The following is a 25542-nucleotide window of genomic DNA, read 5'->3' on the forward strand; positions in this document are numbered from 1 at the left end:
ATCTGCTCAGCCACTCTTGACACTGAGCCAACTGTGGGATACCTGCCTTCAAACACTGATCATATCTGCACAAAAGTACCAAACCTATTTTTTCTTTTATGATATTTTTTCGTAATTTACAACTTACAGTTAATGATTATGGGCTTCACAACATAATACTTTTATTATTTAATCAGTTTTAACTTAAAATTGTGAATTAAAAGAACACCTTGAAACACAATATAACATGCATTGCTTGTTGGGGGCGAAGCTAGATTCTCAGCACAGTGGGGGCAAAGCTTCATCTTTTGCCCACCTGCTACCAAGTCATTTATACCAAATTTACGTGACCCCGGACTCACTCTGAAAGTCCACTGAATCCTTCTGTGGCCATTCTTGTCAACGCTTGTGCTCACACCAGTAGCTCTGCAGCACGTCCTGGATGCAGTTCCCTGCTCAGCTACCACGGAGAATAGGCAGCCAGTCTATTTTTGATGGAAGCCGCGTCAAGCAGCACAGACCAGATGAACAGGAAGGAAATCAAGAAGCCAGACACAGAAATGGCACAGAGAATCCAGTCAATTTTTTAAATAAAACACCCTGTGCAGACTCCCAGTCGTATATATACAATAAACACATTTAAAAAGGACAAAAAAGAAATAATTTAACTACGTAGCCCACTTAATCATTGTAGAAGCCCAAAAATTAAGGACAACTGAACAAATCAAATAAATCTGAACTAATCTCCATTTCACGCGGCTTGATTACATACAAAATCTATGCAAAGACGCAAATTCTTGCGAATTCGCTGCGGGCAGTGCGGAAGATGCGTTTGATGTGACATTCGCTGGTTCGCTCGATTTAAAAATTAGCATGACGCTATGTAGCGAAAGCCTATCAGTGGTGAGATTGTCTGAACATCACTGACAGTTTCCGAGCATTGTTTAGAGAGGACCGGGCAGTGCGGGGGAGTGAAACGCTGCTGGCCGACAGAGAGCTGCTAAACTACGGGGGAAGTGTAGAAGAAAGAGCCGGGAACACCCACAAGTCGATCTGGATTATGCTCTGACAACTAGTTTAGTTAACTAACTGCTTTTATGAAATTAGCTCTTTACCGTAGTTTTTTGGTTTACAGCGTTGATCTATCTTCACTAACTAACTTTATTCCAGCTATTGTTGTACTTTACTGTGAACAAGCTAGCAATAGCATAGCCCCGATCAATCCAAACTCCTTTCAGAAAACAAACATTTAAAAGTTGCAAAAACACAGCGCACACGCTGCCTGTGTGAGTTTGGGGTGATACATAGTTGCCTACGTCCAACCCTCAGAATTCCCATGATGCATGATGGTAAAGGGAGTTTTGTTAAAATTTGCTAATAAGTTTGCCATTTGTTTGAAATACAAATGTTACTTTATGGTTAATGTTTTTTAAATGTGTCTGCTTAGAATATAGTCTTTTTTGTTGGTAATTGTCATTCTTGTGGTGGTTTACCATTGAAACCAGGAATGAAGTGACTTGCATTTGATAAGAACAGCTGATTTTTCTTTTTAGTATAAGAAGCTCAGCCACATTTTTTATCAACTGACATAAGCTTCACAGCCCATGTGGGGGTCCACCCACCCAGCCGCCCCCATGAATCCACCCTACCTCTGCTTATGCCTAAACGTTAAAATCAGCATACTCAAATTAACAATGTCAGAGTTGATTTTAAGTGAAATCACCTAAGGTAATTTTACATAGATTTTACACAGCTCCCGCTGAAGCCTCAGATGCTTTATAGAACTTTGTTCACCTGTGCAGTAGTTCTCTCCAAGACCTGTAAACAGAATTCAATGTGTAAATTCAGTGGCGTCCTGCTTTAAAACTCACTGATCCACTGGTAGGTCATTTTGCCCAAGTTCATGGAAAATATTGTTCAAATATTGTAAACATCATACAGCTTGAATGAAGACTTATTTTCATGATCAATTAATCTGTCTTAATTTAAGAAAAATATGCTAATCATTTAGTCTAAAATGTCATTAAAAAGCGTGATGCCAATCACAAGCTCTACGGTGACACCTCTAAATTGCTTGTTTGCTGCAATTTACAGTTATATAAAACAGATGCATGCACCAAATCCTCACATTTGAGAAGCTTGAATTTGTGAATATTTTTGCTCAATAATTAAGTTTATCAATTAAAATGGATTAATCATTCCAGTGCGGAATACAATTATTTTTCCAACTGTAAAGGTACTTAACGGGGAAAAAAATGAGGAAAATGAGTTAAAAGGGGTTAATAAACTAAAACTAAAAATTTTAAAGGCACCAAGCAAGCTTTGTGTCTCAAAGAGCCAATATATTTTTTGCAGTGTAAAGATTACATCCATGCTTTCACACAGATAGTGAAGGAGGCCCTGCCGTACACAAAAACAGTATTTCACATGCTTATCCAATAATCCTCCAAACCTTAATCAGTAGAGCAATGCTCCACTGACGGAGTTCTAATTAATTTCTATTGTCTGGAGTCTTAACCCTCATGGCTGCCTCCCTCAATGCTCTCCATGGTATTTGCGCCTTTTCCTCTAATCCTGGATCCACGCTCTGGGAGAGTGACTCCAACCCTCCTCTCTCTCTCAATTCCTTCTTTTCTCAGGATCCGGAAAAGCCGCAAAGCGAGATCTGGACAAACAGACTGATGGGATTTGCAAGAAGCCCGGAAGGGGTATTAATAAGAAGGCTGCATAGACGAGAGGCTGGAGGCAGGGAGGTGAAACTGGGAGGCTTGTTCTGGTGTGTTGACCCCTGCGTTGTCCTGTGTGGCTAATCAAAGCATCATTGCACCCTCTTTGTGTTGGTGCAGGAATGTGATCTATGAGAGGTGGAAATAAGACGGCTTTGATTGTCAAAAGGCTCAATGGGACAGTAAAACCCACTATTTTGCCATCACATTTCCTACAGGGAGTGTTGATATTATGTCATAAAAAAACTCATGATTTTGCCTGTAAATGCTGAAACTTGTTATTCCCTTTTTAAACCATCGGGGATATTTCTAACATGTTTTTTGTGTTAGGCCTTTATCACCAGTGTCCCCTAAACATGTCAGAGCAGATGAATGTGAGCAGGGACATTTCAAAGTTGCTGTCTCTCTGTTTCTGATTAAAGCCGTGTTCTGAAGAACTGGATGACTGCGCTGTTTTCTGTTTGTCTCTTTCTCTTCATGTCTCCCTGTAGACTATGTCATTTCTGGAGGGTGTTGTAAAAACTTAGAATGAGAAGGGAGTGGCACACAATGAACATAAAACTCACACTGAGTTATGGGATGTTTATTTGTTAACTGTTGATTGTTTGTAACTGTATGTGAGGCCTGAGGAGTTACTGACTTAGATTACTGAAATTGCAATATGTTTTCAGGGCCTTTTCAACCCTGTTCATTGTCAACCTTTGCTCAAACTAAATACTAGCAGAGGTTTCAGAGTGTATAAATATTACAGATATGTAAGGCTGAATATCAGGGAAATGTGTAGAAACTGATGCACAAGACATCTAGAGTATTTCCATTTAGTGTGCAGGTGTGAATATTTATTTCAGTAACATCTAGGTTCCATGAAGGAACAGGCTGATCCAGAATATGTTTAACAATGTGGGATAGTGTGGAGATTATTTTAACATCCTTAAATGTGCAACATGTTAGAATTTTAATCAACTAAAATGATTAACAGAATGTGAAGAAATAACAGTTCTGACATTATGTCAAAGACGTCTATGTACAGTATTGTGTTGCGGAGATTTCTACTGAAGTTAGCATGCTAACGAGTTAGCCCCAGTGTTAGCTCCTGTGTTGTAATACCACTTTGTTGCATTTTACCTCAAGAGGCGATAGTCCCATTGTTTCAGTTTGTCTGGAGATATGTGCAAGCTGCAAGTTTTAGTCTAATAAATAAACAAAATTAACTCTCCAAATGAGGAAATATTCTTACTCCTATTTTCCTTATTAAACAGATAAAGTCAACCATACACCTTCTGTATTCAAGTTTCTCACTTTTAGCGAACTAATTGCCTTGTTAACTAATCGTAAAACACTCGACCTTTCTCTCACTCCTCTCCTGCTTGACGCCTCTACTGTCAACGCCTGAATCCACTGTGTCTTCGTCGTCCCCAGAGTCTGAGTCCTGGCCGGAGCTGCTGTTAATCACCTCGGTATGGTGATGGGGGAAAAAAAGAAACTGAATCTTCATATTTAACAGCCAAATCCAATATATGTATACACAGTATGTATAGTGGCTAGTAACTTTGGTGAGTGGCAAGCCACAGTAGCTGGTGAGAAAAAGACATCGAGCCCTGCCTATACTGTAACTCCATAGTCTATTTCATTGGACCTTCCCAGCCCAATGCACACATATTTCATATTTTAAGTCAAAAACCCCAGAGCACACAGGAGCGTCACAGTGATGCAATCTTTATGTGAAAAGTCTGACATTTACACTGAGATAACCCTGGTGACATCACAATGAGTTATTTTGATGTCATAGAGTTATAGACATTGAAAAACTCCTCCAGAGTCACAGAAGACATTATAACAACTGTTTTTCACATATGGAGTAAATAAATAATCTTCAAACACTATTGTACTTGACCAATGCTCTAACTGCAGAAGCCCTGAGCCCAGTAGAGAAGGCCTGGCTCCAAGTTCAGTTTCAATATGGCCGACATCTGCTGCTGCAGAGACAATTGAAACAGTACAGTTAAATCAATCCAGACTGGGAGCGGGAAACAGAGAGATGGGTGGGGGGGGGCTTTCATCTGTGTTGCGTTGGTAAATACTCCCATGTGCAATGACAGATCCCATTGTGTAGAACTTCTTTGAATTAAAGCATTCTGCGGGGTCAAGGAGAAACTGTCCCTGAAAAAAAGAGAAACAAGGGAGAAAATAAAAAGGGAGAATATTCAAGAGAGAACATGGAGAGGCTGAAAAAACACAGTTCCTGCTGTCTTCATGTTGTTTTCTTTTCCCTCGATCAGTTAGCAAATGTTTTATATTGTTTACAAACTCAGGCTTCCAACTGCCAGTGGCTTGAAAAAAACTGCCGTCCCATAGGAAGACCCAGATGTTACAGTAACGTCTGCAAGGCAACGAGCCTTTGACTGATTACTTCCTCCAGGCGACCTCCAGGTCATCCTGTGGGTGTGATGTGATTGACAGTAAGCAGAGCGGAACGTTTTGCAGCGCTGATATAAAAATACTCTGCTGGCACAGAGGAACAATGATAAAACTGAAACACTCACAGAACCCATAAGCTGTCATGTTTTCTGTGATGGACTGTTTACCTTAGGTAATTTTCAGGACTGCTGAGGTTGTTTTTCATAGTGTTTTTCAGAATGAGCTACACCAAATGGCTTCTTCTGAAGGAAGAAAAACAAAATGATAAAAATGGAAAGGAGGGGAGAAGCTTAATTGGCACAAGCCAAAAAAAAAAAGATTAAATCCCTGAAGTTCACAGAAATCCTCAATGAAGCACGACCCTCTTCTCTTCCTAAACCGACCGACAGTAAAAGAGGCCTAAGCTGCTGCTCTGCCACGCCAGAGCCAGAATTCTTGTGGTTTTTGTGGCCTCTGGCCTTCTCTGACAGGCCCTTGTTTGTCCTCCGTAGTGCCAGCTGCTTGGTGAACACACAGGCTGACTTGACACCGTCCTGCTCTGCATGAAGCAGGCAGAGGAAGCAGAGGTCTTCAGCCAACTGAAGCAGCAGTGATTTTTGCTAAAAGCACAACCTCAACTATAGACATACATGATGAACTCTTCTGGTGATCAGCTTAGTTTATAGAAAACCAAGAAAAACGAAAAGCTGACAGTAGCTATTTCTGTCACTTTTCAAGTGCAACACTATGACTATGTCTTCCAGAAGAGACTATCTGCAAATCTGTGCCATTTTACTGTTGTGCCACCTATTGGTAAAACGCCAGTAAATCTCAGAGTTATTGCAGTTCATGTCAGTAGGCAACCTACAACCAAGACTTAGTAAAGCAATCACAGAAAAACAAATCTGTCTAAATACGGCAAGTTTAGAAATGGAAATATGAAGGATCAGAGCAAAAAAACTTTGTCAAATAACTCAAAATGGTAGAAATCAAGTTCAAGTCTTGTGTGTTATTAGCCTAAACTTAAAATTAGTGCCAACAGGCTGTTAGCAAAATTATATGGTAACCCATGTACCAAAATTATCTGTAGAATTTATTGGTGTTTTTTAGACAAAATGCCCAGGCATCCACATTTTCTATTGCTTCCTATAGAAAATGCTTTTCGCAATCTGTACAAAGACTATTTCAGATTGCTACTAAAAGCTGTAGCACACTGATCCCAATAGGGCCCACTGATTTAATTTAAGTTTTGATCCACAGATGTTCACACTGTTAAAACAGTTTTGAAAACATCTGTTCAACTAGTCCTAATTTCACACACAAAAAGCCCGGAGTTATGAAGTCCCAGCTTTCATTCTGGTGCCACATATTAACACGTGTTAATAACATTTGTTTAACATAATAATGTTTACAGGCAACATTCACCAGTTGGCAACTTGTAAACAAAGCGTGAAAATGGAATCAACAATAAACAACAGTTCTGTCAAAGGTTTGCCACAAAGTCAGATTGGGCGATTTCATTTTATTAAAGTGGTATTCCCATGGGTGTGCCAGGCAGCTGCATGCATCAAAGGCTATGGCATGAGTCTAAGCAGGAGGACCAGAAAGCTGTGAAATAGTTCCTGACCATCCAGCTGCTCACAGGTGGCAGGAAGATGACTGGAGAGCAGCCTCGCAAATCAGACTTCTCACAGTGGATTCTGATGCTGCTGGGAGATTAGGTACTCGGAGAGAGACAGAAATACATGTATCATCGCCATTTAAAGTCATGCCATCACTTTCAAAGCAGTAGAACCTTGTTTGGACCCTTAACCAAACAAGTTGATCAAAATCTTATTTATTGTAGGGCTTTAGGGTGATGGACCTTTAAAGTAATTATGAGAACTTTTCATGTAACAAAATCCCTGTTTTGACAGCTAGCACCAGTTAATATAAGTTTTATGTTAGTATGCTGGTTCCCACTGTGCTGAGAAACATCTGATGCTGCACATAAAGTGATGCATTTTAGGACTGAGGAAGCTGTTATATGTAATACATGATAGATACATGATACCTTAAAGCAAAAATAGTTATAAATAAGTACTACATCGCCAAAGTTTAGAAATTGTTCTGGAGCTTGTTGGCTTGTCAATGTTGCCTTAAAAGCTGAGAAAGTTAAGTACCGTAAAACTAATTAATAGCCGAGTCCCAAATAGCCGCCTACCCCGTTTACTGGCCTGATGGGGGAACACATCGCAGACCTCGATTAAACGCCTGGTCTGGTTTTTAAATATTAATGTTTAAATGTATGATCAATATGTCAGTTTCGACATGTACATATCATTAGATTGGTTAAATTCTCCATAATTCAATCGTTCGGATCATTTAACAGAAACAACATGCCCCAAAGTCTAATTCATATAGATTTACCAGTGTAACTGGCAGGGTATCAGAGATTTTAAAAAAGTGCTGACTCCCGCTCGTTAAGTCCGAATGTGTCCATTCCTTGATTATTAAATTCCTTTAGTCTGAAGGGGTCCATTAATCAAAATTATCAAAACAGCTTTTCATAAAAATTAATCCAATTTGAATCCTGTCCCACACTTCTCACACCCTGCACCGTGTTGTTGTTTTCTTTACGTTGCTGGTTACAAAATAAAAGTGCATAAGCTGTCCGTACGAGCATGAATGACGTGTATTTGATATTATTTGATCATTTTTATACAAGTAATATTCATACTGTTTGACATAAATAAACTGTTTCATTGTAGCCTATTTCAGTTTTGTGCAAAAGGAATTAAAGGCCTGTCCCATATGGATGTCTGTCCCTAACATAGGCAGGGTCAATTCAGTGATTTTAGGAAATAAAACTATTAATCAAATCAAAGTTTTAGTTTTACAGTATTACGTTATACTGCTATTTATTTTAAACTGACTATAATTGATAATTACTTACATTATTCTGAGATTCCCAAATGACTCTTCACTCACCCGGGACAAACTGTACATTGTGTGAAAGCACAAAGCCTCACTCATCACTCACCACCCCTCATCACTGGGAACACAGTTTAATGGTAAAATCAACACTGACAAGAAAAAAAGTCACATTTTTACCATGTTTGTTCCTCTGTAAATTTGGTTCAGTATCACTTCAACTAATTCTGATTTTTTTTTAATAACAACTTCTAAATTACCTGAACACACCAGGACCATTGCTGTAATCAAAAGGATCAGAGGCCATTTTATTGTGTCATTGTCAAGCTTCTGCTTGTTAAGCTGTTGAAATGCTCATCTATGTTTGTAGGTGGTAAGTGGAAAATGTGGAGGTGTCCTTGCCCAGCAGCACTGGTGGGTTTGAACCGATAACCTTTCCACCACTAGCCTGCTTTACTAACCAACACACCCCCATCCTGGCCCACATCTGTTACTAATTTAGATGCTTTAGAGTAGAGACAAAATGTAATTTAATGGTAATTCATTACAGGTCACATCAATTGTTAAAACGTGCCTGAGCAGAGTCAAAATTGCTCTTTGAGTTGTCAACTGTCAAACATAAAGACCAGCAGGAAGCAGCAGGTACACTCATGTTTGTGTTTTGGTGCCCTTGAGTGACGGGGAAATTGCTACAGGGTCACATTTCAAAACATACCATAACACCCCTTAACATTTGATCTTCTTTCTGTGCGTGTACATGCCAAAACCTGAAGACAGGAAAGGCATTAAGAGGATTTTTGATCCCAGTGATCTTTTTTTTCACAGTGCAGATTTGTTTGTTCAGGGATTTCCAAGCACACACAGTTGACAGAAGTTAAGGTTAAGTCATGCCATCACAGTTTCATTGACATAATTGTATAAAAATGATGCAATGCTAATACAATAGAAACTGACAACAAACTTAAGAGCTTAAGTAATGTCTTGCCAAAGATTCTAAAGCAGTAAAAGGATGAGCGTGGGAGCCAAAAGTCAGACTATCTGCACAAGTGAAGCGGTCAGGGCTTGGAGATTGATGGATTCTCAACGCAACACCACAGATGTGCGCTGCAATTTTTCCATGAGCAGAGACAGATTTGCGGTGTGTGTGTGAAACAGAATTTGTCCCAGATTTTCTCTCTTCTTCTTCCTCCCTCTTTGCTCTCCTCTCTTCTCTGCGGGCTGGATGGAGGGAGCTTTGATGTGGCACTCTCTCAGTGTTGTGACCGCAGGCCCAAGAGGAACCAGATGCTCTTTGGACTGGCTTGTGGTGAAGAGGCATATATATATATAAATAAAGAAAAGAGAGAGAGAGAGAGAGAGAGAAGATGGGTGCTGGGCTACAGGGGGGCTGCCTCCATGCTAGCAGAGTTTACTGTAAAAGTTTTCTGCACCAAAGCAGACAGAGCTGGGAGTCTGGGTATGTTAACAGACAGGGCATTGTAACAGGAAAACATCAAGTCGTCAGCAAACATGGGCATATATATAATTGGGTTCAAGACCCCAAGAACAGCACCAGATTTTTCCACACACTGAGCCATCACAAAAACACTGAGATATAAAATTTAATTGATCAAACCTTTAAGTCCAGCAAAAGGGCAGCATAATTATCATGCTGAATGGGTTAGCTCTCCCAGATTAGGCATTTAATGTGCATGCTTAAAAACAACCAAAAAATGTGTAAACCTGATGTGCTGCCATCTTCAAATAAGCTATTCTAATTTAAGTTAGTTATGTGAATTATGTACGTTATGTAGCTAATGTACGTTATGTAGCTAACGTCTGTTATGTAGAATAAAGCTGGTGTTTTTGAAAAAAATTTAAAATTAGTCAAATAGAATAAAAGGGATAAAATAAAGTCAAATAAGATCGGGAAAGGCTCTCCTATAAAAGTATGTTTTAAGAAGGGACTTAAAACATACTTTTAAAAGAGTTCACTGACTCAGCTGACCTGATTTCCTCGGGCAGGCTGTTCCAGAGCCTCGGGGCCCTGACAGCAAACGCTCTGTCCCCTTTAGTTTTTAGTCGAGACTCTGGAACAGACAACAGACCTCTGCCCGAGGATCTCAAGGTACGTGCTGGTGTGTATGGGACTAAAAGTTCAGAAATATAACAAGGCCAGAGGCCATGAAGAGTTTTAGAAGTGATCAATAGAATTTTAAAGTCAATTCTAAAACATACTGGGAGCCAGTGTAATGAAGCTAAAATAGGAGTAATGTGGTCATATTTCTTTGTTCTGGTTAAAAGCCTGGCAGCTGAGTTCTGGACAGTCTGTAGTCAATCAATAGATTTTTGGTTTAAACAGGTGAAAAGGCTGTTGCAATAATCCAGGCGTGATGAGATGAAGGCGTGTAAAATGGTCTCGGTGTCCTTAAAAGTTAACATAGATCGAATTTTTGCTGTTGATAAAAACATGATTGAACAAGCTTTGTGGTGTGCTGCTCGAAATTTAAATTACTATCAAACCAAACACCAAGGTTCTTTGCAACAGGCTTAATGTGATTTACTAGGGAACCAGCAGATGGCAGTATTTGATTTGCCATCTGCTGGGACCCGATGACCAGGATTTCTGTTTTGTCTGTGTTTAGCTGGAGGAAATTATTTGACATCCATTTTTTTACTTCACAAAGGCGGTTGTTAAGTGAACTCAGCATTCCAGGGTCTGTGGATCTGACAGGCAAGTATATTTGTTTGTCATCAGCATAAATATGAAATGCCGTGTTTATGGATAATATGTCCAAGGGGAAGCAGATACAAGGAAAACAAAATGGGTCCTAAGACCGACCCCTGAGGCACACCATATTTAACTGGACAGAACGAAGAGACATAGTTGTTTACAGACACGCAAAACTTCCTATTTGACAGGTAGGATGAAAACCATTCTAAGGCAGTACCAGAGATCCCCACCCAGTGCCTCAGTCTGTCTAACATGATGTTGTGATCAATGGTGTCAAAAGCAGCGCTAAGGTCCAGGAGTACCAGGACTGAGCACATACCTTCATCAGCAGACATTAAAAGGTCATTGGTGACTTTAAGCAGGGCAGTCTCAGTGCTGTGGTACTTCCTGAAACCAGATTGAAACTTTTCAAATATTTTGTTATCAATTGATCTGACAAATCAAAGGCTCTTCCACAAAAATGAAAGAAATCTAGTATTGTGGCTGTCGCAGGACTATAATAGGCACGGGCAATCGTTTCATTTGGTCCAAATAAAATGAATGGCTGGTTTATCTACCCGTCTACATGTCTCCCTAACTGTGCCACTCTCTCCATGCACTCAGTGTGCATGAAAATGGGTTTGGGGGAGGGCCTATGGAGGGAGGCTTGAATGGTGATGGTGGATTTTTTTTCGGTTGGATACTTTTAAAATCTAGCTGCCTCTTGCTAGTTTCTCCAAAGTTTTCTACCTTAGCTTTAACTTAAGTCAACGTTGACTATTGGTTTCACACAGGTAACAAACACCTCAACTAGCTCCCTGCATGGAATTTGTCGCTCCTGACACTGACCTGAGATATGTTGCTTGTAGTGTTAAAATATTATGCTAAAGGGGTACCCAGTCTGTTAAAAAGTGATGCCAAGTGAGACCCGCAACATTTCAACCATCACGGAACTCAATTTAGCAGCTGTTTTTGGTTGTGGCTCGCACCCATTGGGATACATCATTGCTAACTGATTAAAAATGTTAAATTTGTTTTTTCAACAAATGGCTGGATGTTGAGTCAGAATATGAATGGTCTGTATATAGTCTGTATTTGTAAAGCTCCTTTCTAGTCTTACCGACCACTGAAAGTGCTTTACAATACATCACATTCACACCATCCACACATTCCTACACTGATGGGTGTAAGGTGCCAGCTGCTCACCAGAAACAGATATTCACTAATTCATACACATTCACACACATGGTACAGCCATCGAGAGCCATTTTGGGAGCAATTTGGGGTTCAGTGTCTTGCCCAACGACACTTCGACAAGCAGACTGGAGGAGCCGGGGATCAAACCACCACCCTACTGAAAAGTGATGGCCGCTCTACCCCCTGAGCCACAGCTGTCACCAACAACAGTAAAAAGAATATAGTATCTCTCACCACAACAACATGTGAGTCAGAATCTGACAGACACATAGACAGAAGAAGATTTTATATTGAGGAAAACTGTTCTATTTAATGCCCTGGACTGTGATTTAATGAGGAAGTTAAAAATCCAGATCCTGACGAAACACCAGTTCAGAATAACAGGACTACGACATTTAAACTTTATTTGAAACATTTTAAGCAACTGGTTACATTTAACTGACTATCTTTCTGTTGACTTGTGTACGTTTGCTTCAGTTTGCAGTTTCCTACATTTCCCAGAATGACTTATGACAACACCCAAAGAACATGCCTGAACTTGCTCCTTTCGGCTGTGGTTTTTCTGTGTAGGTGGAGGGAGTGATGGTGGCAGTAAGTGGCAGTAAAAGCCGGAGTTATTCTGGTCCCAAAAGGGGGGGGGGGGGGGGGGGGGGGGGGGGGGGGGGGTACTGTTACACAAAATGCTGCATGTTTTGTTGTTTGCAATACTGACGACACGAGACTACAGTCAATAGAGGAACTCGTTTTATGCAGTGGAATTTCTACAAAGGAGATGAACCCTGAAGTTTATAGTTTGTGATTAAGATCATTAAACTCATCAAACTCCATTGTTTGAGAAAAACCCTGCAAAACAATAAAGCATTTACTGTACATCTCCAAAGGTTGTGAAAAAAACTTTTTTTCTGAGTTGACTTTTCCTTTGAGGACACTTCTGCAGGCTGAATATTTGCCGACACAGCAGGTTTGTACCCCTGTCCTGTGTTTGAAGGACAGTCTGTCTGACCACCAGGCCACCTACAACCACACTAGCAGGATGGCAGAACACAAGCTGAATCAAATCCGTCTCCCCCACGACTCTCCATAACCGCTCGTACTGTACCATTACACAAACCTCATAATAGTTTTGATTTATGACCCTCATGTGACACTGTGGAGTTTGGCAGGAAGCCTATGCAGCTCCATCTTCAGGCTTTGACCACAAAAAACATAAAGGCGTACATTAAGAATTTCCCTTGGGTTGCCGGTCACTGGAGACAGTGATGTAGCTGAGAAGACATGAAAAGCAATAAAGCTATAGACATTGAGATCTGACCTCTTTAAAATGATTCCCACCTCTGAGCAAAGTCAGTCTTTCCACCATCTTCCTCTCTCTTCTTCATTAGCTTCCTCTTTCCGTTTCTTTCTTTCTCCGCCACTCTCTGTGAGGCACACATGACATGAAGTGTTTATCCCACATGTCAAATAACTGTTTATGCAGTAAACCAAAGGAGGGCCATGCAATGGCAGGGTAACGAATACTAGATGCTAAGTACAATGGAATGATCCAACTGTTTTGATTGGAGGGCAATTGAAACCGGCAGAGAATAAACAGAAACAACTAAGAGCTGGTTTTGTTTATTAAAGATGAAGACAAATAAAGAGAGAGCATGTTTTGTGAGTGACTGCGATTGTCTGGAAATTTCAAGAGGTTTTAAATAAGCTGCAAGCTCAGAATCACTTTTATCGTCAAGCTTAATAAACACAGCAGTTTGTCTTCTTTATGTTGGTGCGGATGCGTATTGACAACATAGAAGTTTGCAATACAGCTTGACTTACTGGTACAAAGACCGCATGACAACACATGCCTTCCAAACAGAGAGAGAGAGAGGGGAGTGACATGAAACAAATGGTCAGAACCAAACTGCGGATGTTGTGATGATATGGGTCTTAACAACTAGGTGACCAAGAACAACAATTTTTCTAGATATAACTACATAACACTACAGTTGTCTAACTTAGAGTGAGGCATACGTTTTAAGAAAATTATGCCCAAATACAATGTGAATCAAAGACCCTCTGTCTGGACTTAAACCTGGGATGTTGCAGATACTTACACTCCTGACCCAAGCTCTTTTTATTCTTTATTGTTTGGTGTATTTGACAAAATTCTTCTGTAGGACTGTATTCCATTTTTGACTTGCAAACTTTTCAGGCAAGTGTTTGCTTTATTTCAGGTTTCTGACCCTACCAGTTTCTGTCATTTTCACAAAGGTTTTTGTAAAAAACCTGTGAAAATGGAAAATGCACCTAAAACTGGTGGATGGAATCAGTCTTATGTGTATCTAACTGTAGGGTTCGACTACAAGAAGACTGCTTTTCAATAACATAAAGATGACTTATACAATGGTCAGTCAAGTCCTATGAAGGCTGGAATTAAACTTCCACAGAGATACATGTAAAAATGGACCTATGCAAAGAAGGGTGTTGTGGTCACAGAGGCTCACAGAGGAGCAGACGTGTCCAAATGTCAGCAGCATGTCGTGCAGACTTGAGCATCAAGCAAGCTGATTGGTTGGTTAATTGGTTTGAAATTGAAAAAAACTAACAATTACATAGTATGTAAAAGAAATATGCACAAGTACAAAAAGAAGCATCCATGCGCACAACCCCCTTGCACATTCCCCTTTGTGCGGTTTCAGAGAAGCATGTTTAAATTAACCTATGGTAGCAAGTTAGCCTTTCATGTACAAACTAGCCACGTGTGCCTTTGGCTATCTAAGCGCTCATGTTTCAAGCGATTTACTGTCAATGTCTCTGATAACAAGATTGCAGAGTTTGAGTTAACTTGAATGATAAATAAATTCATATTATCATTTTGTTTGACCACAGGTCTCATTTGCTCTTCAACCTTGCCAGGTCGCTAACAAGTCCCTATATTTGTGGCTCTTTGGCTCCACTCTCTGATATTTAACTCGTCCAATAAAATTTTCCCTGCCTCAGACAAATCGTTGTGTAGCCAACCCTTCAAGATGCTCGTTTAAGAGTTTTAAAATGCAGATTTGTTTTCCAGTGAGCATCGAGTCAGACGAAAGTCGTTGACAGAGCAACTCCAAAACTATGCCAGTGGTTTATTTTATGTGGAAAAGTTGTGCCAATTTAAGGATCCTCTTTGGTTTCCTTCTTAAAGATCAAAGGCTCCGGGCTAATCTATTTGACTGGGCCCTGCTGTCTCCACGACAACAAGATCAGAGACAGGAAGCCTGCCTTTCCTTCACAGGCCCTTGTCATCAACAATGCAACCACTCAGCAGTGTCTGACTCTCACATAAGTCACTGTGTATGTGTACGTATGTATGCATCCCTGTTTGCATTTTTGGGTGCATGTGTGTGTAACTCAACACGACAAAACCCAAAACCTTTCTCATTTTCCTTGTGTGTGTTTGTGCATGAGGTTGCTGGGGTTTTTTTCACTTTGGAGTGAAACACAATCTCAGCTACCATTCTTTTTATCCTCAGTGTGAGTGTGTGTGTGTGTGTGTGTGACGTAAGTGAGAGAGTGTTGAGTTCTGCTTCACTGACCCAGAAAACATCTTTAAATGTTGCGTTCTTAGGTCACTATGGAGCCCCCTGTGTTTGGCCAGCACATGATTAGAAACTAAGGCCAAGCCTTTTTTTCTTTGGCTCAAAGTCCTTCTTTTGGAAAAATCCAGATATTTCTTTTCTGTAAAGGTTTCTACCAACAATATTTTATGCATACACTGTGTGTGCTTTTAGCTTTTAAGTTGTGAAGACAAAAATCGCAAGGTTCAGTATGCTTCAAACTAAGTCATTGTGCAAAGTGTGGTCCAAAACACATTTAACGGCAAGAGCAGGCTTGAAATTTCATAATTTTAGGGGGAAGGCCACTTGGCCCTTGGTGCTGTCAATTGAGTTGAGGGCACATAGGCCAAATGACTGGGCTAGCAAGGCCAGCAAATAAAATGAAAAGTCCACAGAAATTATGAATTTATCTTAAGGGTTATTGATGATTATTTTGTGCCTGTGGAGCATCAAGGCCACTGTGGCTGCAGGACATATCAAGTTCTTGAGTGGCATGAGGCCAATCTGAGGGGGCATGGCCTTCATGAAATACCTGCCCTGGGCAAGAGTGTCTGTTACTGTTCTGAATGGTAACTCAAAGGCAGGGCAAGAAGCTTATTGTCATATGGAGCCAGAAAAGATCATTGAAAATCGCATCGGCATTTGTAAAAAGACAAATAACTGAAAATTCAGCCTCAGAAAATAATTTTACTCATATGTATGTTGTGTGATTCACTCCATATATCTAGATAAGGACAATGTTCTTTAAAAAAGTAATTTAATGTCCTTTTTTATTCACTATTTCTGTTTTTAGTGGCCTTTGATAAATCCCTACACCATCACAGTTGTAACATCACGGCTCAACTAAAGAGGTGAATCTATGTGCGAGTCGAGGCACTGCAGTTAGCTCAGACATGTTTTGTAATAACAGTAATTGCAACTAAATTATTGGTAAAATTATTGCTCCTCACTCATGCTCTCTCTGCTGCTCCCATCAAAGGCGCTCAGAGTCAACATGCTCAGTGTTGCTCCGTGCACAAATAAGATATCTCCCCGCTCAACTCAAATCGGTCATCACTTGTTTCAAATAAAGGAAATAGATTAGTGTGTATTTTTTGCATAAACCCTAGCCTGGCATCCAAAAGAACTGAGCATCAAAAACCACATTTGAGCAGTACCAGAGCAAAACTAGAGCGGGATGTGAAGCTTTGTTAGTTTTGCAAGGTTTGCAAAGATTTAACCTTATGTGCTCAGGGTCCTTAAGGTTCACAGTTACTAGTCGAGCTGTGAGCACAATGTGCAGATCATCACCTCACTCTCCTCCCGGCCATTGCCTGATGAGAACAGTGTGTCACAGACTTTTTGTCATCTAAAGGATTGTTTCAAGCTGAATGTGAACAATATCATTTGGATGCCTGTAGGCCTTTACGGACTGAGGGATTGTTGAGTCTGTGTCCCATTAAGGATCTGCAATAATCTTATGATTGAAAGATGGAATGAGGCTGTGAAAGCTGGAGGGATCAGCTGCAGTACATTAGGACTTAAAGCCTGACAAATCTCGCTATTCTGGGTTCAAGGAATAGATTCCATGGTGTCCAACTAACCGGATTTTTCCCTCTCCACTCCATCTTGTTTGCATAACATCAAGAACTGGGTAAATTGAAAAGATAATCCCCATTCTTTTATGTGTTACTGTGGGGTATGTGGTGCTTTGTGCATTGAAGTAGAAGCAGTAGACATAATTTACAGTATGAGCCCCATCTGTGAGTGGGATCTGTGGCAACTGTTTTTATGGCTTGTTGTTTGAGCTTTTTTAAGTACAAGGTGGTTTTGATTTGGCCATAAGTACATAAACATTTAGCCTCACCATTTTAAGTCATACTTTATAAAAGGTTAATAAGTTGGTAGAAATGGCTTTTAAGATGGTAATAATTAGACTTCATAGATCACCAAAAGTAATTAATAAAAACAACATTTGGGTTGTCAGGTTGCAATAACATGCCTTTGGCTGGCCATAGAGGTGGCATATCAGGAAACAATGACATGAATCGTTTTTTTGTTAGTCATTTTTAACAGTTTTGGAATGCCCTGACAAACAATGTTGTCCTGATAATAGGGAGGCCAAATCAGAAGATCATATAGGTCACTTTAGAAGGCATTGACAAACAACCTGCTTTGACATTAGCATCCCAGTTGGTGTCCTTCATGTGGCTGGTCTGTCAGAGCACCTAAGTTTCCAAGTCAGATGTCAGACGGGCTACAGCAGCAGAAGACCACACTGGGTGCCACTCCTGTCAGCTGAGAATAGGAAACTGAGGCTTCAATTCACACAAGCTCACTAAAATTAGACAACTGGAGGAGATTGGAAAAACGTTGATGAGTCTCGATTTCAACTACGACTTTCAGATGGTAGGGTCAGAATTTAGTGTAAACAACATGAAGGCATGGATCCATCCTGCCTTGTATCAATAGTTCAGGCTGCTGCTGCTGGTGTAACGGTGTGGGGGATATTTTCTTGCCTCACTTTGGGCCCTTTAGTACCAACTGAGCATTGTTTACAACAGCCTTCCAGAGCCTTCGTTGCTGATCATGTCCATCCCTTTACCACAGTGTACCCATCTTCTGATGGCTACTTCCAGCAGGATAATGCACCATGTCACAAAGCCCAAATCATCTCAAACTAGTTTCTTAAACATGACAATGAGTTCACTGTACTCCAGTGACCTCCACAATCAACAGATCTCAATCCAATAGAGACACCTTTGGGATGTGGTGGAATGGGAGATTTGCATCATGGATGTGCAGCCGACAAATCTGCTGCAACTGCATGTTGCTATCATGTCAATATGGACCAAAGTCTCTGAGGAATGTTTCCAACACCGTGCCCAGAAGTCAGTAAACAGTCCGCAAAAGATCAAGGAGGACCTTCACAGCTGAAATATGCCCTTTAAATGAGTGGTACCAGTTTAGCCAATCACAAGAATCCTTATGCGGCATTCAGACCAAACGTGAATTTAATCCACGCAACGCTCTCTTCTCGGGGGTTTAGTGTTCACACACAACGCGATAACGCAAATAAACACAACTCGCCATTACTACAGCTGTATGAACCCAAAGCAAACATTTTGTTGTGATTAAATAGCAATAAACTGATGCCGAAATAACTACAACATGATGCAGATTTGTTAAACATATGAATTCATGCTTTGTCAGGTCTGTCAGCAGGACAACAACTTCTAAAATGTTTGTTTTCTGAATGGAGTTTGGATCAATCAGGGCTACGCTATGCTAACTTGGTCACAGTAAAGTACAATGATAGCTGGAATAAAGTTACATACACATGTTTTCTGAACTCACCAGGTAGTTCAACTTCCTCGCTTTGAGTTGAAAATATTCAACTCTCGCGAATTCATTTGCGTTGTCTTCGCGTGGCTTTGCGCCGCCCGACAGGAAAACGCGGCTCTATGCTCTTTGAATTGACTTTGTATGTAAAGACACTGCCCCGAACGCTCGCTTTGCTTTTGGTCTGAAAGCACCATTAGACTTATAAAATCAGATGAACTGATTGCCTAAACCGACGGTAAACTTTAGTATTTGCTTTCATTTGAAATAAAAACATATATAAGGCAATAGTGTTTTTATCCCTGGTGGGAATGATTTAATTTCTGCTGCACAACAAATTGGGCTTTACGTTACCAGCCTAACATTGTCCGCCCTTTTGGGAGTCCAGATGTGATTCCCTCCCCGTCACCATCTAAAGTGGAGTACTGAGTAAAGTCTGAAGTCACTTTAGAAGACACTGATTAAGAAAAGTGTCTCAGAGCCTCAGACTCGAGTTTATTAATGGCCAGGCCAAAGTGTTGTATGACTTTCAGCCAGACATGCAGAGGATTTGTCACAGAGCCTGAAACCATCTCATTCCTCCCCTCTGCCTCTCCAACCCGCACTGTTTCAAACACTTCATTACTGATGAGTTGCGAGGCAATGGATTTTCAAACATTTCACATTTCACTGCTCTTGGCAGGGCCGTTTTTTGTCTAGTCCCTCCAGCAGGTTGGAAACAGATGGGAGGAGTGACCGAGGAAAATGGACAATATCTGAACTATCTCGAACACTGTGTGTTCGGTTTGCAGTGGCACAGCTCAGCTGCAGATTTTAGTAAACAGTTAGGCTATACTCCTAGACACTTTTCTTACTACATATCTCTTAAAAAGCTCTGTTAGCCCACATAATTATTACTGCAAAGCAAAAACAAACATCTTACAATTTTTCTATTTCCAACTATTAATAGAAGGCTCCAAAAGCAGTGGGCAACAGCAGAAAATCCCCTTTGGCTGCTTTAGATCATGCAGTCATGTTTTCTCAGGTTTTATAGAGAACTGGTGTTATTATTATATGTGGCGTTCCATCATTATCCCTCACTTTTATGCCCTTTAATTTCTGAGGCTTATCCAGTACCATAATGATAAAGACAAAACTGTTTAGTGCTTTGTACTGATTTGTTTTTTTTCTTTTTTTTTGTTGCGTGCAGTTTGTCGCACAGTGCAGGAGAAGGAACACATTATGTGACACATATGCTGGTGGATTAAGCCAAGTAATTCATCATTTATAAACATTTGGTTTTCATTTTATGAAAGCATATGCGATTTATGTAAAGGACATATGAGTTCCCAACATTTGTGAACATTCTCCAAGCCAAGCTCGCTTTTTCACATGTGTGGTTTATGAATTAAGAACACAATGCAATGTGGGTTCTAGCCAGTGACATTTTACTTACTATTTATTTGCAGTATTCTTACAGTTTGACCTGTACTCATTAAACTTTCCTACACTCACACTAATGAAAAATAAATCAAAACTTTTGTCAAAAATCTTCTTCAAATGAGTGCAAACTCTGAAATGCAGTGTTTATGCACACTATTCTGTGGATATGAATTACGTGAAAGTGATACTTCCCCACTAGCATGAAGTGAAGAAGCCATTTTCCCAGTTTCACCACATTAAACACATTGCTGAACCATCTGGTTAAAGTCAGAGGAAAATCCATTTTTAAAAGGATTTAAATGACAACTTCCTCATAAGTTAGAATTTACACCTGGTTATCAGAGATAAATGTACATGTGGTGAACACACTAATACTCTAATATACTTTCAATTTGACTTCCACTTAAGTTTCTACTGCTTGCACCTGAACCTCCTGCTCTGTGGGAAGTTTCAGCTCATCATCGGTGTATGAGGATAAAAAAAAAAAAAAAACATATTTTTTGTGGCTGATTAAGGAGGCACTGGAAGGAGGTGATGGCCTATTATGTTTTTGTCTTAAGGCTGTAAAAAGCTTGAATGCATTAACAGACAATATATATTGAGATTTAAGAACATTGTAAAGATTATGAATGGATTTTTTGAGAATAATGAAGAAAGGTGAATACTTAATAATTCATAATATGAGAGAAAAAGAACCATCCACTTGCAGCACAAGTAGAACTATTCCCCTGTTGCTAATTACTGATTTAAAGTACATGCAGCACATACAGTTTTGTCATTTCAGGACGAGTATTACAAATTAATGATTCATAAAAACTGGGTCGACATAGGTTCACAGTCTCCATTATTAAACATAAAAAATATTTTAGAGCTCAAAGACAGGTATATTTAGAAACCTGAGTGACTAAAAAGAAACTCATCACATTCAGCCTCCCCTGAGCGTAACTGGATTTTATCCAAGAAATATTATGCAGAGTGCTTTTTGACCATTAACAGTTCTGTAGACATCCTAATCACTGTCAGTTAAATATACTCTACTAAACGCCCCTCTGTCCTGTCTTGCACAGCCTGTGGCCTCTCACGACTGTGGAACAGTGATGCTGCATGGGCTCGCATACTGACCAAAAGTCAGACCTGTCATCATGCTACATTTCAGGGGTGCTTGACATCAAGACATGTCGTGTTCTTACATAAAAAAGAGGCAAGTGAAATGATCAATCTGAGGAAAAGGGCATGTTAAGAGCATTTGACCAACCAGCATTTGATTCTTTCAAGTGTACTTCGGCACACTTGAAAGAATCACATTTCCACCTGTAATTCCAAGAAAAAATCCATACAGTAGGTGTAGGTGGTAACTTTTAATCTGCTGTTGTAAAATCTTTCACACTGATAATACCATTACATCACAATGCACAAAACTAATACAGAAAGAGAAACCTAGCACATACAAATACACAATATTGTACACATCAAGCAGTTAACAGTTACAGCCCTGTGGCCAAGGCCCTGTGTTTGTATTCATATTTTGTTGCAAATAATAATTTTCTGAGACAAGAAACCAATATTTCAAGTCATGATGAATCAATAAAATATTCTAAATAATAATACTGTCTGTCCATTACCACTAAAAAACAAAAGCCAATGAAATGTTTTATCAGTTTAAAAATGTGTTTAAAACCTTTTTGCTGCCCAGAATCTTGCTCTTGACCTTCTTTTTTTCAAACAGTACTGAAAATAGTTGGAGGAATGAAAAGTAAGGACCAACTTTGGTATCTTTTGTCAACATCAAATCACATAGTATTGACTGGTTAATACACAGATGCATTTTGGTACAGCTTGATGGCCCAACTTGCATGTTTGGAGGTGGTGAGTTTTGGGTTTGGAAGGCCAAATACTCAGCGACAGAGCAGTCTGTATGAGCTCAAAGGCATACTCTCAGCATTCCTCATAGTCCTCATGGACCACCCAAAAAGAACCCCCCCCCCCCTCAAGCTCACCCAACCCTCCCCTCTGTCTCGGGTTACAAGGCATCACTGGTCTCAAAAAGAAAATGTCACAAAAAAAGGAACTTGAACTTCAAAAGGCGACTAATCTGAAGTAGCCTGAGTTAATCGTGTGCATCTGTTCCACAGCTTTGAGGCTTCTGACCGGCAGGAGTCTTGCTTTGCTGGCTGCTTCACCATGCTGTAAGCACCGAACACTAACCCAAAGACTGTAAAAAATGATTCCCACTCAGTGTTTGGATGAAGAGCCTCTCTGGTACATTTTGTTGACAAAGCCACATCAGCGATAGACCGTCATTTGGAGGTTGCGGAGGCTGATGCCTCAGAGCATTTCATTTTAACCCAGATGAACGATGCATTTGTCATTGAGGAGGAAAATCAAACCCACTGTCTTATTTTTGTGTCAGATGTGAAGTTGAAATATGCCATCAATCATTTACTTTTTCTTTGCAATTTTCTAAGCTTGATGTGTTGTAGCTCTGTCCACTGAACACAATCCAAAATCATTTTCCAAACCCTAACCCTTCCAAATCAAATGATGACTGAAAAGGGTCACTCCTACTGATGAACCCACAGAGATTTATTACCCGAATCTGGAGTTCAATAAAAGTGTATGGAGGTTTTTTTAAAACATCTTTCACATTGTTTTGGTCAAACTGGTCTCAACTTTACTGTTTTGGTTCATGGGTGTTGTTTTCAGATGCAGCAGGCAGTTGTTTTCATCTAAACAGCATATACTTGAATTCTGCAGGTGGCCAGAAATATACCCCTAAAACAATGCTTAAGTTGCCCTATGTCTGTTGAATGTGTAAATTGACCTGTTTTATTGATGATATTTGCCATATCAACTTTACAAGGTAATAATATTTCAGTGTTGTGTTCACAGCTTGTCCCAGTGACCCCCAGCCTTTTTTATTAACACTGTTTTAAGCTGCAATGCATCTACAGAGATCTACAAAATTGCAGGTGAAAAGTTCAATGCATTTGTTAAAACACAGCCACACAAAGAAACTTAAAAAACAAGTTCAGGCCTGAAGTGTTTCAATTCCTAATACCTTAATCTTGGCAACACAAAATACAGAAACAGTCAAATATTTGCGTAAAACCAGGCTGCACATGCTCTTTTTGGCTCCCAAATATTCTGTATCTGATGAGATCTGCCCTGATAGCACTTTCTCTTCAGGCAGATGGTAAACAAGCGAGCCCAGACGTTTCGTACTGGGCAGGTAGACAACTTTTACAATGTTGCCTATGTTAGTTGTTTTGTCAACCAGTGCTAAAAACTACTGCTGATGCTGATGAAGACAGTTGCATGTGTGTTTTACGTTTAATCTTTCTGAAAAGCCCACAGCGGACTACAGATTTTGGTATCAGTCCCTCAGAATCAAACACCAAGTGCATCTTTAAAGACTCAACATTTTGTAATAAACATTCAGTAGCTGCAAAGAGAGAAATCGATTGTAGAAGACAGAATTTACTGTAATCCATTGCAGTGACAAGATAGTGTTTTGAGTTTCTCCGGCATGACTTGATTGGAAAACCTCTCAAAACACCTGTAGCCCACAGCTGAATGGAGCAAATCTGGGCAAAATTCATTCTGGGAAATGTAGGATGTTCACTAACTCAACTACAAGGACCCTAAATGCATTTAACATCACAGAGGTATATCTAACAATGTTATGAAGATATAAGGGTGGATCGCTTTAAGTTGAATAAAATGTGTGTTTTTTTACATAAAATATATACTGAAGTGTGTTGCTTTGTAGATTGTTAATTGAATGCTAATTTCATAATATTTCTGTGTTAAAACGATGTTTTGCTCAGAAATATATAATATAAACCAGGGAACATTTGATGAGTCTAGATTTTGTTAATTTCACTTAGAATGTTTGAACTCTCTTCAATCTTTTACTTGCTACAAACCCATGTTGTGTGACCAAGCATTGTTCAAGCCCACAAAAATTAAGCTTATTTTGTAGTGGAGGATATCAAAGTTTCCAAAGGTACCAAATATGTCAAACTAAATCACAGGGATTCGTGCATAAAATGCTGCACAAGATGTCTGGTGCAGCTAAAAAACACTTTGATTAAATGTTGGAACAAGCAGACATTACAGTGTGGATGTTCTTTTTAAACTACTTGAGAGAAACTTCAAGGGGGGAAATCAGGGATCAAGAGGTCAAGTCACATAAAACTTGGTTCCTATGCATTTGGACTAAAGGATTCTTTGCTTTGTATGTTATTAACAATATGGAAACATCTTTGTTTAGCTACATTCACGCGTCTCCGTACTAATGCTACCAACATAAATTCCTTCATATTTACGTTACCTGTCTATTCTCACTCCAACTATGGTTGCCTTTTTAAGTTTAAAGGCTCATGAAAAGGTGCGGAAGTCACTTTAATGTCACCAGATGTTCTCTGTACTGGATCGCCCCATCTGCGATTATAGAGTATGACACACAGGAGCCAGACGTCACTGACATTAGCAACATTAGATTTCTTTCCATTTGGGAGTAATGACAGCCCCCCAAACAAACTGTCTGCATTCCTCGTTGTGGGACAGAAGCAGAAAAAAATGCTGCCTATCACATTTCATCCTCAGCACCACCTTTGCCAAGCAGATAGCAACTCCAGTAACTTGTGGCCTACCCTTGAAGACTACCCAAACCACATGTGTGAATCCCTCCTCCCTTCTAACACACACATACATACACAGGCAACCTGGTGTGTCGTTGGAGTGGGGTGATTAGGGGGAAGCCAAAATCAAAGGAGCAAATCTTCAAAATTAAAGGACTTGCAGACTGTCCATCTTTTCCTCTCTCAGGCAGGAATGCTTCTCATTAAACAGCTGCCTCAATGTGAACCAGCAACCCGCAGATGCAGATTGGAGTGGGCGTTCGCTTTTTCAAAGCCCTTTCAGAAAAAAAGAAGGGCTCAAACCCTTAATGTTTTCAGTGTGTCTGAATGGGTTTAGATCTGAATGTAACAGGACGTGTCACAGAATTTCCAAATCCAATTGATCCTTGTTGCACAGTGAAGGCAAGCTGCAGATTCATTAAATTAATCAATTAAAGGGTTAGTTCAATCACAAAACCACTAAAACATCCTCATTTAAGACTAGTTTCGATTTTATTTGCCGGAGTTTTGAAGCATCTCTGAAACTTCTGCAGCCATCCAAATACAAATGGATGTGAGTGGAATAAATCTGAAAAAGCTTTTAAGAATGCGTCTCAGAAACGTTGTCCACACCCACACACTGAGCAATACTTACTGTCGCAGGCCAAAGTTGACAACCGAGAGAAACATGTGGT

At 39.9% G+C, this 25542-nt stretch overlaps 1 long non-coding RNA gene across 1 annotated transcript; it reads right to left on the reverse strand.

Annotated features, from left to right (window-relative positions):
* Window positions 1–4405: 4405 nt before the first annotated feature.
* LOC119902976 lies at window positions 4406–13304 on the reverse strand. The gene is made up of 2 exons (XR_005444386.1): window positions 13237–13304; window positions 4406–4865 (listed from the first exon to the last, which is right to left on the reverse strand). It is a non-coding gene; the product is annotated as an uncharacterized LOC119902976 (long non-coding RNA).
* Window positions 13305–25542: the final 12238 nt, after the last annotated feature.

The sequence above is a fragment of the Micropterus salmoides genome, unplaced genomic scaffold (genome assembly GCF_014851395.1).
Source record: "Micropterus salmoides isolate LMB-PRFRI ecotype aquatic unplaced genomic scaffold, ASM1485139v1 Ms_hic_scaffold_14, whole genome shotgun sequence".
Lineage (NCBI taxonomy): Eukaryota > Metazoa > Chordata > Actinopteri > Centrarchiformes > Centrarchidae > Micropterus > Micropterus salmoides.